Raw genomic sequence first — 16,551 nt, 5'->3', positions numbered from 1 at the left:
ACCGAAAGCAAAATATCTCATGCTTTCATATGGAAAATTATTCCTTGGCTAGAGGAGAGTACAGAACGGATGGCAGGTGGCAGAGTTGAAGGCAGGAATACTAGACAGCCAGTTTCACCTGAATCAACCTGGAGTCAAGGTCAGGCTCTCTGGATAACACCTGGATGGTTCTAAATAAGTGTTATTTCCTAGAAAAACAGTCTCATATTTACTGATGTACATTCCATCTTCAAGCCAAAGGGTGAACTTTCCATTTGCTCAAATCTGACTTTTGTGGAATGGAGAGAGACTTTAGTGCTACTTGTACAACATTTCCAGTGCCTTGGGTTAAAATAAGTACATTTTCATATTTTGGTCCAGGTCACAAGCATAAAGAAATTCCAGCCCAGATTTCCCCTTATACTTTGCAAGTTTCATGTCAAAGGAAGTCCCAAGCAATCACATATGTCTGGATGTAAATATATCTTTGCTTCTCCTTTTAATTTCTCAAATTTGTTGAGATGATTGCCCCAAATTAATGGTTTTATTTTAAAGCCATCAGAAAAAGTAGCATTGCTTAATAAGACTAATTCATGACTATTGAAGAGGGTCATCCTGCCCCTAAAAATAGGGTGACCACCTGTCACAGTTTGCCTGTGGCAGCTCTGGCATATGCTATTGTCCTTGTTTAACTATTAATAGCCTGCCTTTCACTTTCATGATTGTCCCAGTTTGGGTACTGAATTAGATGCTCACCTTACCTAAGAATTGTAGGAAAATCCAGTTGAAATAGGTCTTGTTCTTTTAAGGGCTGAAAACAATCTGAAAATGAAACTACAGAGGTGAAAAAAAAGAAGAAATGTTGCAGTCAGTTCCATGGTTTAGCCCTAGAAGACTGGGTGAGATTGTATCTGTTTTGTGCACGTAATTCTAATTTTGGACCAATAATGTGGCATAGTACTAATTTTATTAGAACCACTAGTCTGTGATAAAGCAAATGCACAAAATAATATGTTGAGTCATGAGACCCAGATACGAATTAACTCAAATGCTCATGTGGGAGGTGAGAGGAAGGCCCATTATTTCCCATCTCATCTCCTGTTGGTGTGGGTGGCAGGCAGGTGGAGGGGAACTGGTCTGTGCTGCTGCATGTGACTGGTGAACTGCAAGTAGATGGGGCTGCCTTGCTAAGCAGAACCCGGACAGGGTGAAGGCCAGGCCCAGGGGATGGACGAGCGATGGGCACAGCACTCTCTGCCAGGACCATGTGTAGCACACACAGGGGGCCTTACCATCCTCCCCTTCGCATGGAGGAGCCTTGGCTTTGGGGAAGGAATGGTGGTGTTTCCCAATTATTGGGGTTTGGTCTTTCTTGGGCAAACAGGGTGGTGCCTTTTCACTCCTGGTACCATCTCATGCCCTGTTTAGGGGATTTTTGTTTACCCTTATCGTAACTATCTCAGTGCAGATGTGGAACCAGCATTCTCCACTCATCAAGTCAGAGAATCCAGATTGTGCCATCTCAGCCTGGCCAGCTCCACTGTGTCCTCTATGCCTGAGCTCAGGCCCCAGGCACTGTAGGAAGCCTCTTCTGGCAGTTTCCCCGCTTTGTCTTTACCCTTCACGTTGGGCTCTCCCCACAATAGGCACACAGAGGCTGAAGGTGAATCCTCATATCCTGCTGGTCACATGCCTGCCATAGCACTTGGCACCTTCCATGGCAGCTGTTTACTCCCCTGTCTCCCCTTGCAGAGCCTTAGCTTCTTGAGGTCAGCAATGATGTTCTTCTCTGGACTTCCACAGCCTAGCCCAGGACTTGGCCCTTGTCTGTGGAATGCATGGGCGGCATTAGAGCCCACCAGAAAACAAAAATAAGTATTAAAATAATAGGTGCAGTATATTTATTAAGCACTTAGTACATATATTTGTATATACATTTTGCAATCCAATTTTTAAAATTATTTTATTTATTTAGTTTTGAGACAGGGTCTCACTCTGTCACCCAGCCTGGAGTGCAGTGTCATCATAACAGCTCACTGCAGCCTTGACCTCCCAGGCTTCAGCGATCCTCCTAACTCAACCTCCCAAGTAGCTGGGACCACAGGCAAGCACCACCATACCCAGCTAACTTTTAAATTTTTTGTAGAGATGAAGTCTCACTATGTTGCCCAGGCTGGCATTCGACTCCTGGGTTCAGGCGATCCTCCTGCCTTGGCCTCCCAAAGTGCTGGGATTTCAGGCATGAGCCACCATGCCTGGTCAATTCATTTGTTTTAATCATAGTAAAACACACATAGCATAAAATGTACCATCTTAAGCATTTTTAAGTGTACAGTTGACTAGTGCTAAGTATATTCCCATTGTTACGCATTCGATCTCTAAAGCTTTTCATCTTGCAAAACTGAATGGCATGGTAGGTTCTAAGTGTTTTGGAAGCATTATCTCATTTAAATCTCATAGTACTAGAGGTAGGGATAATTATTTTTCCCATTTTGAGATAAGAAGTTAAGCAAGGTCATGCAACTAATGATTGGTAGACATGGATTTGAAACTCATACCTCTTTATTAAACTCTACCTAGCAGTTATACGGTAAGTAAAATTTCCGTAAACGTGCAGATTTATAGAATTACAGGGTTTTGTTTCACCTTCTGCCCAATTTTATTTTAAAAGTAGTGTTTAAATTTTACTGGAAAATAATATAAAAAAATCCATGCCTCTTTATGAAGTTCATGATAAGAAAAATGAGACAGATTTACTATCAGACAGCTGCTGTCGATGACTCATAAAATTTTAGCAAAGAAAGACACCAGAGAAGATTGAACCCAACCCAGTTATTTTACAGGTATGGAAACTATGGTTCAGAGTCAGGGTAGAAGTTAAGGCACCATCAAGTTCGGAACACACGACTCTTTCCACTTCCTGATGCAAGCTGGAAGATATTTTGATTTGAACGCTTATGACATTTTTCTTTCTAGTTAATATGTATGCTAATAGCATTTTAAATTAAGTGTGCTTTTGGCTAGGCAAGGAGGCTCATTGTGAGCCAAGGCAGGAGGATCGCTTGAGCTGAGAAGTTTGAGACTAGACTTGGCAATATGATGAAACCAAAAAAAAAAAAAAAAAAGGTAAAAATTAGCCAGACGTCACAATACATGTTTATAGTCCCATCTACTAGGGAGGCTGAGATAGGAGGATCCCTTGAGCCCAGGAGGTGAAAGTCACTGGTGAGCTGAGATCATGCCACTATAGCCCAGCCTGGGTGACACCACAAGATCCTGTCTCAAAACTAAAATAAAATAATAAATTAAATGTGCTTTAGTCTTGTATTCAGGGTCTCTGCTTCCAGTCCCAGCCAGGGGCCTTCCAACCCATCTCTCCAGCACGATACGCATCTGTTTTCCTGTCTCTGCCCCCTAGATCAGTGGTCCCTATGCCTTACCCTCTAGCCCCTTCTTAAAACAGATATTCTGTAATGCCTCTTATTTTCTTCCCAGAAATGAAATTCAGAGATAATCTAACTAAGCACATAATTTCAACAATGACAACACAATCAATACAGTGCCCTATCTGTAACAGAAAGGAAAAACAAAAGTAATTTGTGATATAATATATATATATATATTTCAACATGTAAATGTTCCAGCTGACTTCCAGAAGGCATACAGTCACAGCCAGCATTTGCCCCCTGTGTGGAACCCCATGGGTGCTGCAGGGGACCCCACAGTGTGGCCCCACAGAGCATGCTGTGCTGGTGACTCAGATACCATGGGTGACATTCATCCCATATGGAAGAAAAACTCTTAATGAAACCCTGAACACAATGAAGTACAATCTTCTCTTGATTTGCATGGTGGAGAATTCAGAGCCAAAAACTAAACATTTATGTATTTATATGAATATAAAATGAAACATATAAACACACACATACACGTGCCTTTTTGTTTAATTATAAAACAGACGCAGGAACTAGGCTTAGATAATTATAACCAGGTTCTTTACTTATCAGTGACTGTCTGGTGGGACATCTAACAGATGTGCAGGAGGCAGGACAGCCTTTGGCTGTCAGAGGACAGTGTGAAGAGGAGCACACTGGCATTACTCCAGGCATTACTTTGAGGCATTCTGGGATCTCCAGCCGACACTGGCCTCTGCCCATGGAATATCTTCATTGCCCACTCAATTTTATGATGACCAAAACGTCAGTCCAAATTTCCAAAACACCATAGGGTTGACACCCACACCCCTCTGAGAAGTTCTGCCCGTGCCCCGAGCTCCTTCGGTGCACGGACCTCTTTGTATCTACAGCCCTGACGCAGTCTTCTGCCTGCAGGTGGTGAGCCCTCGACCCACGCTGATGAGTGGGGGAAGGAAGGAACAAACAAGCAACAGGAAGACGTCATACAAAGAATTAAATGACACCAAACTTACTCAGAACACCCTCCAGAGACCAGGATTTTAGTCCCAGCACCCAATAATACTAGGTTGGTATGGGAATGAAGTCAAACTCATTCGGTCTCTCATTGTTTTCATGTTTGTATAAAATGAATATTTTATATTTATATATAAAGAGGAATGAATTAATTTACTTCCTAAAATACAAAACACATACACACACACATACTCAAACAGTGCTAAAACCTGAAAACAGCACATAGTAACTAATTACAGCTATATACAATTTCTGTCTATACACCGAAAAATTTTAATGTGAATTTAGAGATGCAGAGAAGTTGTTGTTTTGAGATTTTAAACCTTTAATACTGAATACAGAATAATTTTTCTTTACTGCAGAGAATAAATATGGAAACCACTATATGTCTTTCCTATCCTACAGAACATCCATAAAGTCAGTAATCAATACCACCTAAAAACAGGAGTGAGTTTGTGCTAAGGGTGTTAAGTAGGTTGCCTTGTTTAGTCCTCAGGACTCTGCAAGCAAAGCACCTCATCCCTATTTCACAGATGAACAAATGGAGGCTCAGAGAAGTTGGTGATGAAACTGGAACTCTAATCCAGGTCTTTGCGACTCAGAGGCCAATTCTCTCAACCACAGCTTTGTCCTCCCAGTTGGCTAGAATGAGGACACTAATGCCCCTAATTCAACTGTACATTACAAAACAAGTTTTCAGTCCCAGAATCACAGTATTATGGGAAATATTTGGGCTCCTTTACCGTTTTTTTAGTTTTATCATCATCAAAGCAAGAAGATGTTGGCAGAGCCGTCCCCAGCCATTCTCCTTGTCCTTCATTTGATGGTTATTTTCTAGCACCTTCCATGCACATGATCCATAGTGACAAGGTTCACATGGGCCGTCAGCGGGACACAGTCCTGCCTTTGTGGAGCTAGAAGAAGGAGCAGACATTAATCATATAATCATACAAAAATATACATAACCAGACGCTATAAGATGGTCTGGAGTTGCCATGAGATTATATGCAGGGGCCTGGCTTGGTCTGGAGCTTTTATGATGTGAATCATTTTCCCTTTAATAAAAGTCAAGTATCATTTACAGAGCACTTGCCATGTGCCAGCCCCTCTGCCAATCACATCCTATACACCTTCTCCAACCCTGGAAGGTAGTTTCGTCATGCCCAGTCCACCGGGGAAAACACTGAGGCTTCAAGAGCTCAGGAAACTCGCCCAAGGTTGGCAGTGGGCAAGCCAGGCTTTCAGGGAGGTCTTGCCAAGCGCCAAAGCTCCAGTCCCTTCTCTGCTCTGCGCTCCTGCCTGAAGAGTCTTCAAAACGTTGGTGACTATTATCACAAAGCGAGAAGAATTTGAGACATGTACTGTCCTTCCACTGAGAATCTGTGGCCAACCTCAGCCGGCTCCCCTCCAACTTATGTTCTCTGGGCTACTGGGCTGCACGTATCCCTCTCTGGTCTAAACCCTGCAGAGCACTCCAGGCCCTTGTTATAAAACTGTTCGGCTCAGTAGAGCATGCTGGGGACCCTCTCTAAGTTGACCTCTCCTCCCCTCCATATCCCTGCTCCAAAGAAGCACTCTGCTGGCCCTTCCTGTGTCTGTGATGCCCTGCCTCTCTTGCCCACCTGGCTGACTCCTAGCTTCCAAGGTCATGTCCTCCAGGGAGGCCTCCCCTGATTCCTTCAATCTCACAGGCCCCTTCCTGCATGCTGTCTTTCCAGCACAGCCTGCATCCCCTGGACTGCAAATGGCAGGTGTTGCCAACATGTCCCCCTCCTGGGCCTGAGCTCCTGAGGGTCAGAGATTCCACCCAGGCCAGGCCTAAACCCAGTCCCTGGTGCTCAAAGCCACCCATTAAATACCTACAAATTGAATTAAATTGACTTTCGTCTTCATAGAAGGTGGTGAAAGAAGACCCTTCTTTTTTCATAGCACTTTACCATGTTGGCTGCAGCATGTAGAGTAAAGCCAGATTCATCAACAAATACTAACAATCTAAAACTCAATGATTGCTTTTCACCATTTTCACTTGCCTAATATGTATAATTTGACTAGTTTCCCTTTCCTCAAAATATGAATATCCTTATGGAATAAATTTCAACAACACTTTTTTTAACATAAAAAATACTGTCTTTTGGAATATTTTAATTTTATTCATAATCCTTATTCTATTTTCATAGACTAGCTCTGCATGTCTTTTATTTAACTGAATGGGTACCCCCCCAAGAAAAAAATATAAGAATGGCTCAATTATTACTGTGATAATTAATTTCTGAAAATAAAAACTGTCCTCTGTCCAATTGATTTGCAAAGAATAGCTTAATGGACAAAAGAAACTGTATAATATGCCTTCTGGGAAAAAAAAGTCAATAATTTTTTGGAGGTAAAGGCATCTTTTCAAGATAATGATTGGTTTCAATTTTTAAATCTTATACCAGGTTTAATATAAAATTATTTTGACATTGTGCTGGTAACCCATTTGAAAAAGAGCCTGAAAGAAAGGAGTCCCAGCTTCCTGTGTCCCCCACTTCCCCTCCAAATAAGTCAGGGCCCCAAAGTCCTGGACGCATAAATAAATCAAGATTATGCTAATGACTACAGCTGGGCGGAATGGCAGGCTTTGACAATTCCAGGCAAAAGACACCAGAGGGCACTACAAGACCACGTTTTGTAATTTCAGACGCCATTTTACCCTTGGATTTGAACAATAATTTCTCAAAAAACTGTTAACCTTCTGAGCTCTGGATGTGGATTTATTTATTGCTTTCAATTATCGCCACTAAGCTTAATTAGCTAGGCTTGGAAGGTTATTTTAAAGGACAATGCTCTAAAAAGGCAGACACAATTGGGCTTTCTCTTTATTTTACTTTCCTATAGAATGTCGGCATGTGGGTGAGCGTGTGTGTGTGTGCGTGTGTGTGGTGGGGGGAGGGAGGGTGGTTAGCAAACATTTATGATTGAAGAAACCATTCAGGGAATCCAAAAACTAAAATGCAGGATTCCACTGCCTCCCAGTCCCCGCAAAAAAAAATAAGTGATGTTTCAGGTCAAAAAATTGTTTTCATTGTTATTACTTGTGTAACTGTCTTCAATCATCTATTAATTCTATCAGCAAATATTTATTGAAGGCTCTAATGTGCTAGTACTCATGTGTGCCAGGTCCTGGGCACACCATGATACCTGAGTCACATCTCACCCCACGGTGTCTCACCCATGATGAAAAGGCAGTTCCCTTTACTCCTGTGAGCCAGATGTAGTCTTAGAGCATCAATATCCATAAGCGAAAAGTGACACTTCAGCTTAGATTATTTCTCTTTTCACTGCTCTTCAGAATTTTTTTTTTTTTTCCAAAAGAAAATAGTAAAATCACTGCTTTCTAGATGTGACCATCTCAGCCTGAGCAAGAAGGATCAAAACTCTCTTGCTGGAACTGCCTTCTCAGTGACTGAATTTTTATGAATCAAATAAAATGGTTGCTTGTGGGTTTGGGGAATGCTTTTTTCCCTTCCAAAGTCCCATATTGATTAGAATGAATTACACTGAAATTTCACAAGTGACAGAAGAAAGTGCCACCACTCTTGGTGCCTAACAGAGCTGTTAAGCAGTGCTGCCATCCAGGGTTGGGGAAATGGGACACAGGAAGTCTGTTTCCTCCTCCCCCAACAATACTCCCAGCCCCATTGGTTTGTACAAACAAGTATGTGAGACCACGTGGTAACATAGACAAGTTACATTCCTTACCTCAAGTAATACCCACAAGATAGCCCCATTTCCCAGCTGAGCAAACTGAGGCTAAAGGTTAATTATTTGCCCAAGGTCACACAGCCACTACCCAAACCCAAGTCTGTCCACCTCCAAAGATTATGTGCCTTCTGCTACCCAGTATAAATAACCCAAAAGAATTCAAATACTGTTTCTTTCGAAGACAGGTGGGGCAGACACTGCTGTGTGCTTGCCCTGAGCCATCCCATCTTCTTCCTCTGCACACAGCTGGAGTACATTTCCCAGTTCGCCTTGGGGGAAGGTTGGCCCTGTGAGTGGCGTCTAGCTAGTGGAACGTGAGTGGCAGTGAGACCTGCCCACCTCCTGCACAGTCCTTCATTTTCCCTCTCTACCTGTCACAGTCAGATGCAGAGTACTCAGCAGCAAACATTAAGGCCCCTAGGGATGGTGGGGCTACAGAATGAAAAGTGCCTGGGTCACTGAATCACTGCATGGAAGCTGCCCAAGAAACACTGACTTTCAGTGGTTCCAGGAGCAAGAGATAATGTGTTTTGTATTAAGCCACTGTGACATGGGGTTGCTTGTTAAACAGTTAGCTTTTGATACATAATACACAAGGAAAGATAATGGCTTCTCTGAAGGTGTCCATTTGCTCACCAGGGGACGTGCCTAGTTCTGTGGTAGTGAATTTGTTCACAATTTCCCTGGGCATCAGGAAAGAAGACATTGAGTTAGATGATCTCTAAGGTCTTTCCCCGAGCTGAGAAAAGCCTGTGGTTCTGTGGTGCCCCTCTCTCACCCACGGGAGCCCATCTCCCACCACTCATATCTGCAGGTGCCAGCTAAGTTACCTGGACCAGGAGGGACTTAGCCCAAACTCTTATCCATCCAGGAGTCTTCCCTCCCACATAACACCTTCCCTCCACTCTGCTGGGCAGCTATACACAGATATGTCCCCTCGGCAGTGGCAGCAATATGTAAGATGCCCCGGCAGGAGGACGGGGGGTGCTTCACATGGCCCTGCGCCACCTGTCACAACCTTCTGTGCTCCCTGTGTAGCCTGTGTGGGAAGATGAGCACCTTCCTCCAAGAAAAGGGCTGAGTATAGACCGAGACCTTGAAAACTGTTGGGTATCCGAAGAGTGAATATGAGGAATCCTGCTCTTTGAAAGCACTGCTTCTTCAAGTGATGTCACTAACATCTATGAAATACCATCCTTAAGCTGTTGTAAGTCTACCTCCAGTGACTCATGGGATCTCCTTTTCTGTCACTGAATGTGATATGCTCAAAATGAAGATAATGTTAATGTAGGGAAAAGCAGAACTGAGAGTTTTAATGACACAGACTCCTGGCCAGATCAGGTAAGGAGGGTGTCGTTCGCGGCATTTGTGATTCCGGCTGGGTCTCCCGTGCGGAAGTGAAACTCGCCCCCTGCTGGCCCGCCGCGGCGCTTTCAGAGGGAAGGGAAGCCAGGAGGCCCGCGCGGATGGCTGCCCAGCTGCGAGTCACACACGAGCATCGCCCATGCCCGGTGCCCCCGCACTGCCCATGATAGGGACCTACCGAATTGGATACTAGTGGTGTTTCTAGAAAAATCAGGGAGGATTGAGACCTGGGTTTTCCAGTGACAAATTGGGGATGCAGATGAAAAATGCAGGACTCAGTTGCATATGGTGGCAGTCTTTGACTGCCTGGAGAGAAAGAGAGAGAGAGAGAAAGAAAGAGAAAGAGAGAGCGCTCACTATCAATATGATTAACTATTATAGTGCATAGTGTTTGGGGCTATCCATTCCTTCCCCTCCTTCACCTATCACAGATTCCTCCCTCTCTGATTTCAGAAGGAGGAGTTAGGGAGGGTTGGTGAGTGCCTGACCTAGGCCACTCAGCATCCCCCTTCCTCCACAAGTCCTTGGCCAACTAAAAACCATTCCTGGGAATCTTCTGCGGAACCCTGCCCCTTTACCCTCCAGCCTACCAAGCCCTTTTTCTGTCCCCTGCAAACTAACTACCAAAGCTATTGATGGTTCCCACAATATGTATTGTTTGAATCCACTAGCACCTGACACAACCCAAATTACGAATTACCATAATTACCAAGGGTAAAACCCAAGGTTAGTGATGAAACAAATTAATGCACAGTTTAAAAATATAAAAGTGTTCTATGACTACTACAAAATGAAATAAGGTTAATTAAAGTAATTTTCAAAATATTAACAGAACCATAGTTCCAGCAAGTATAAGAACATTATCAGCACATTTGCATCATTAAAGGATTTAAACAATTTATGGAGCCATAGATAGAACACTTACATTTGTGAAGGTCAAAAAAAGGATAAACTATTTAGCTTTATTTTTGTAAGCCTCTTTTGTTTTCTAGATACTGTGGCATTATTACATCTAAGAGTTAAACTGCTCTAAGTATTATTTGTAGATTTCTATTTATGAAAGAGGTTATCTTGCTTATAGGAAAAATAATGGATTAAGCTTAACCATTCACAAATGGACAGTTATTTGTAGGTACTTAAACATGAAGATCTATCAGAGCATGGTAATTTGTCATTTTTAGTGCTTATTTGACTGTCTATAAGAGCAAAATTGAGTACAAAATGACGATGTTTCTGTAGTGCCACTGCTAGTTTGATTGATAATGAGAAGATACAGCTACCATTTTTAATTTTTAAAATGCAAGATTATTCTGGAGTAAATTAACCTAATCACACATCGCAAGTAAATTAATGTCAGTTCCTTACTTAATTGCAAAAATAATATTAACCTAAAGAATCTAAATCCACTTCTGACACATATTCAATTTTTATAATGTTACATAGATAGTTTTTCCGGATTGTATGTAATGGTTTCCAGCATTAGCTTCTCTGCTCATTGGAAACGTTGGGAATAGGAGCATACATATTCCAGTGGTGTTGAAGAAGGTTGCTTCCAGAATTGATCTAGCTATATTACAATTCGGACACCATAAAAGAACTATTGGGTATTTGTCATGGCAAGCCTGCTATAAACTCACCCAATGAGAACTTCTCAGGGCTTTCATTCTCCTGGCGTAAGTGGGTTTTTTCCAAAGCAGACCAACAGCTCTCACTTGGAGAACTCAAGTTTTCCAGCTCTCATTTCCCCAGTCTGCCCCAAGCGAGTCAAACAGTGTCAGTACTGTCTCCAGGAGCACCTTGAGGGCTGGTGCCTGTGTTTTCCCGAAATGAGGGTAGATGTGGTTCGTGCAGACTGGAGGAGAGTCCCTGAACTCACAAAATGTCTCCTCGGCCTTAATGCTTTCCAAGTTGGGAGATTTATGTTGCAACCTTGAGGGCAGAGTAAATACAGAGCCTGCCAGCTATTTGTTTTCCTGTTGATGAATTCCCCAAATTCAGACTGGAAGCCCTCCAAGAACTGAAATATCTTCAAAAGGCAAAGTGTTAACCCTGAATCCTTCGGCTGCTTTTGCCACGTCTTTCTTTCCCACCCAGAAAGCTCCAAAATATCTCTGAGGTTGTGTTTGCTGTATGTGAAGCTCTCCGATGACTCTTCCTTTTTATCATGCAAAACAAGCCAGGGCCAAAGACCACGGAGGAAGAAACCAGCTGACCACATGGTGCAGGGATCTTGCAAGAGCTTCTCCTAGTTAGGCTTCCTAGAGCCTCACTCCTGCAGATTCAGTATAGCTTTCTTTAGTCATGAAAGTGATTCCACTACCTAGTCAAACTTTGCTAGCTTGAAATATTTGCCACATGCTCTATTGCAATTGTGGTTTTCATCTTTAAATCATACATCCTTAATCTTCTCCTTGGAAATGTAATGAATTAGCACTGTATTTTGTTTGTTAGTTTTCCTGAACATTAGCCATATAGTTTATGAACCAATCTAGATAAAATGACCACTTTTAATCCCCAAATCACTCCTTATTTTTAGTGTTTATTCTCACTGGCTGCTTTTACAATTTAAAAATTGTTAAATATAATCTTTTTTCTGATAATAACATTACAACATCTTATTTATAGAAAACATGGGAAATGGGTATTAAATGTAAAAAAATTTTATTTGTAATCTCATTACTCACAGTTAAGCCTTGTTAACATTTTGGTATACATCTTGTTTCTCTGCTAGTTATTTTTTTTTTTTTTTTTTTTTTTTTTTTTTTTTTTGAGACGGAGTCTTGCTCTGCCACCCAGGCTGGAGTGCAGTGGCCGGATCTCAGCTCACTGCAAGCTCCGCCTCCCGGGTTCACACCATTCTCCTGCCTCAGCCTCCCGAGTAGCTGGGACTACAGGCGCCTGCCACCTCGTCGCCCGGCTAGTTTTTTGTATTTTTAAGTAGAGACAGGGTTTCACCGTATTAGCCAGGATGGTCTCGATCTCCTGACCTCGTGATCCGCCCATCTCGGCCTCCCAAAGTGCTGGGATTACAGGCTTGAGCCACCGCACCCGGCCCTCTGCTAGTTATTCTATCTGGATGATGACTTTTTTCACTTGGTCCTATATAATAAATATTTTCACATTATTTCCATAATTCTTTTTCTTTTTTTTTTTTTTAGACAGGGTCTCACTCTATCACCCAGGCTAGAGTGCGGTGGCATGATCATGGCTCACTACACCCCACTCTTGAGGTGATCCTCTTACCTCAGCCTCCTGAGTAGCTGAGACCAGAGATGTGCGCCACCACGGCAGCTAATTTTTGTATTATTTGGTAGAGACAGGGTTTTGCCACGTTGCCCAGTTTGATCTCAAACTCCTGGGCTCAAGCAGTCCACCCACCTCAGCCTCCCAAAGTGCTGGGATTACAGGTGTGAGCCACTGCACCCAGCACCATATGTTTTTAACTAACCTTTTATTGTTGGAATTATAAGTAGCATTCCAGTAAACATATTTCTACGAAAACCTTCAGCCACATATCACATTAATTTCTTAGGACAGATTCCTATAAGTATCTGGGTCAAAGTGTAGAAACAGTATTAATGTTCTCAATACATTTTGCCAAATTGCTTTTTCCAAAGGATGCATATCAATTTGTGCTCCCACCACAGTGAGACTGGCTGGCTTGCTGTGCCCTCATCCACATCCAGGATTGCTGTGTTTGCCTCTGGGCCTACACAGTAGACACCTCCACTGAAACAGGTGGTGTGGCCCAGGTTTGGGAAGGGCTTAGACTCAGGTCAGGAGACCTGGCCTTCAATTTGGATTCTCCTATTACATAGCTCTGTGACATTGTAGAAAACCCTTAGCAGCAAGAATAAAAATTGGGAACAGACTACCCAAGTAAGGTAATGAATGTGAAAATGCTCTGTAAATGCAAAATGTGAGGCCTTATTATGGTAAGGCACCTATCTGTTGCTACTGGTACCTAAATTTCAGTGCTAAAATTAGAAACTGGGTTTATAATGTAAATTATAAACAAAAATAAAATTTTATGGAAATACTGATTTAAAGTTTCCTTTTTAAAAATAAGAGATAGGTGACTTTCTTACTAACATACTTTCTCTCATCTCTTTCTGAGCTCACCCAAAAAAAATTCTGTAGTATCTGAATCCCAGGTGAGCCTGCCTAACTTTAATGTGTGGAATAAAGTTGTATATTGTCTTGGATTATGCAAACTAAGCTGGTAGTGAAAAGTGGTTTTTTTTGTTTTTGTTTTTTAGAGACAGGGTCTTGCTCTGTCACTCAGGCTGGAGTGCAGCTGCATGATCATGACTCACTGCACCCTCAACCTCCTGGACTAACGTCATCCTTCTGCCTCAGCCTCCCGAATAGCTGGGACTACAAGCAGGCACCACAAAATTTGGCTAATCTTTTATTTTTTGTAGAGACAGGATCTTATTATGTTGCCCAAGCTGGTCTACAACTCCTAGGCTCAAGCGATCCTCCCACCTTGATCTCACAAAGTGCTGGGATAACAGACATGAGCCACTGCACTCAGTCATTAACACGCTTATGAAGGGTGGATTTGAGTGTAATTGGCATTTAGATGGAGGCAACATTAACTCAAGACATTTTTCTATTTTAACTGTTGCAACTGAATACAAAGCCTTCCCTAGGATCAGGCCACTCTCTTCCTGCCATTCCAACACAAGATACTCTATCCACATTTTTTCCTGCTTCTCCTCATCCACATGGAGCCATATTTCCTCTAAGGTTTACCAGAATCCACCTTCTCCTGAAGTCCTTCCCAACTACTCCAGCGTGAAAGCTTTACTTTCCAAGAATGCTTACCTATGAATCCCCTGGCTCGCTCCGGAGTACCCCTGCTCTGTAAGGTCCTTTCATCATTTCTAGAGTGTAGACACTTCTTCCCCATCTAAGTCATAAACCATTTGAAGAGACAGTTTCTTCCTTTGCATTTGAAGCACCGTGTATATTCTTGGCCATAAACTAACTTGTCCAAGGTTGACAAAGAAAGAAAGTTTTACCCAGGACCAAGAGTCATTTTCCCAGTAACTCTCACTGGGGAAACTTTCTCTAGACTTTGCCCCTCTTGGCGTGAGGGGGTTGGAGGGCAGGTCAGTGCCTCCAGCTACATTTCTTCTGGGAATTATTTTCCCCTCATTAATTGTGTTGACAGGATTAAGAATAGCTCAAAAGCCAGCGGCAAAGGCTGACATGGACAATTTTGTTATTTTCTCCTTTTATTTCCTCACCCTACTCCTTTTGTGTCACCCTCCCACTCCTTGGCTAGATATATATCTTTTTTCTTATAAACGGCACTGTTTTTTTTTTTTTTTTTTTTTGAGACGGAGTCTGGCTGTGTCGCCCGGGCTGGAGTGCAGTGGCCGGATCTCAGCTCACTGCAAGCTCCGCCTCCCCGGTTCCCGCCAGGGCCTCCCGAGTAGCTGGGACTACAGGCGCCCGCCACCTCGCCCGGCTAGTTTTTTGTATTTTTTAGTAGAGACGGGGTTTCACCGTGTTAGCCAGGAGGGTCTCGATCTCCTGACCTCGTGATCCACCCGCCTCGGCCTCCCAAAGTGCTGGGATTACAGGCTTGAGCCACCGCGCCCGGCCCTGTTTTTTTAAAACAAAATGACGAGGCTGCATTTTCATATCATCATTATGATTCCTAGAGAAACATTAAAGTTATGAGGGCAACAATGTCTGATTCAGATTTTGGAAGGCTGAAACTCAGCTATATGTTAGTGACCATTCTAGATATCTAGATATGTTCCCATTTCTAGAGGCTTAATCAGGGCGTGTGTGATTGCAAGAAACAGAAACCTACCCAAATTATTCAAGTCAAAGAGTAGAATCAAGCTTCAGGGAGGTATATCAGTCTTTCCAGCACACTAGGCTTGAGATCTTTCATGATTTCTCAAAGGGAGCCCTGGTTTCAAAAGCATTGAGAAGGACTGTGTTGGACTAAGAAATTGCTACAATAGAGAGGTAAAATTCCTTGCTTCTCATCAGGCAGCTAGTAAGTTATTTCTAGTTATTGGGTGCTGCGGGAGAAGGTTGATGATACCTGCTTTCACCTCTAATGGAATATAAAGATTGTATCATGTGTGTCTCCAATTGGGGCATCAGGCCCCAGGCGATGACCCAAAACAACTTTCCTCGGATTTCAGAACACAGTTTCAAAAAGAGCATTTGGCAACTGTCCTGAGAAGAGGTTCTGAGAAAGAGCTCAGCAACCCAGCCAAATATAATCTCCTCCCAAAATTAGGCCAAAGTTGTCAGCAGTTGCTGAGGACATCAAGGCTAAAGTCAGAGCCCTGACCAATTAATTTGTAAACAAATTCATCATTGGCCTCCTTTGGAAACCACTCCATGGGATTTACCTGCCCTATTGGCAATCATGTTTTAAGAACATATACTGGGGGGGAAGTTGAAATCTAAGTTTGTGCTCACCACTACCAAAGGAAATGATTCCATGATCCAGAACTTTGAACCACCCATTTCTTTCCATGCCATTTCACTTTTCACTTCCATCTTAGCTTCTTTTTAATTTTAGAATCATCTCACAGCTAATTTTAAAAAGCTAGCAGGTAAAGCCTCCAACACCAGTCTTCCAGCAGTTTTGGGAATGATCTAGCTTTGCCCTGGACCCCAAACTCAGTCATGCCAGGCCCCTCCTACCTACCTCCTTTCAACCTAGAATCTTCTCAGCTTTCACAAACTCAATCACAATGAAGCTGAGCCTGTCACTGATGTTGTTAATTGTGAACAAAAGATGTGGTCATAGTCCACCAAGATTTAGTTCCAATGATGAAATAAATACTACTTCTGATTTTATTCTTTTGTAAAAGACCAGTTCCAGGGGTTGAGCTAATAGGATACACCTTCTGTAAGCTGTAGACCTTGCTTCATAGGTACCACAGCTGCTGAACCAGAGGGAACAAAAGGGAAATACAGCAGTCTTCTGGACTATCAGAATTTCTCTTTCTGCTAGTATCTGATGAGATGAGCCATGTGGAAGGGGGCTGAAAAT

The 16,551-nt window shown here is 42.7% G+C and overlaps 1 long non-coding RNA gene across 1 annotated transcript; it reads right to left on the bottom strand.

The window, feature by feature from the left end:
- Positions 1–1,751: 1,751 nt before the first annotated feature.
- Positions 1,752–11,348, bottom strand: LOC108517877 (uncharacterized). The gene is made up of 3 exons (XR_001882234.1): positions 11,153–11,348; positions 5,153–5,323; positions 1,752–1,806 (listed from the first exon to the last, which is right to left on the bottom strand). It is a non-coding gene; the product is annotated as an uncharacterized LOC108517877 (long non-coding RNA).
- Between the last annotated feature and the right edge of the window lie 5,203 nt (positions 11,349–16,551).

The sequence above is a fragment of the Rhinopithecus bieti genome, unplaced genomic scaffold (genome assembly GCF_001698545.2).
Source record: "Rhinopithecus bieti isolate Rb0 unplaced genomic scaffold, ASM169854v2 scaffold_40559, whole genome shotgun sequence".
Classification (NCBI taxonomy): domain Eukaryota; kingdom Metazoa; phylum Chordata; class Mammalia; order Primates; family Cercopithecidae; genus Rhinopithecus; species Rhinopithecus bieti.
Note: the sequence above shows the minus strand (reverse complement) of the source record. Positions and strands in the feature narration are given on the sequence as shown.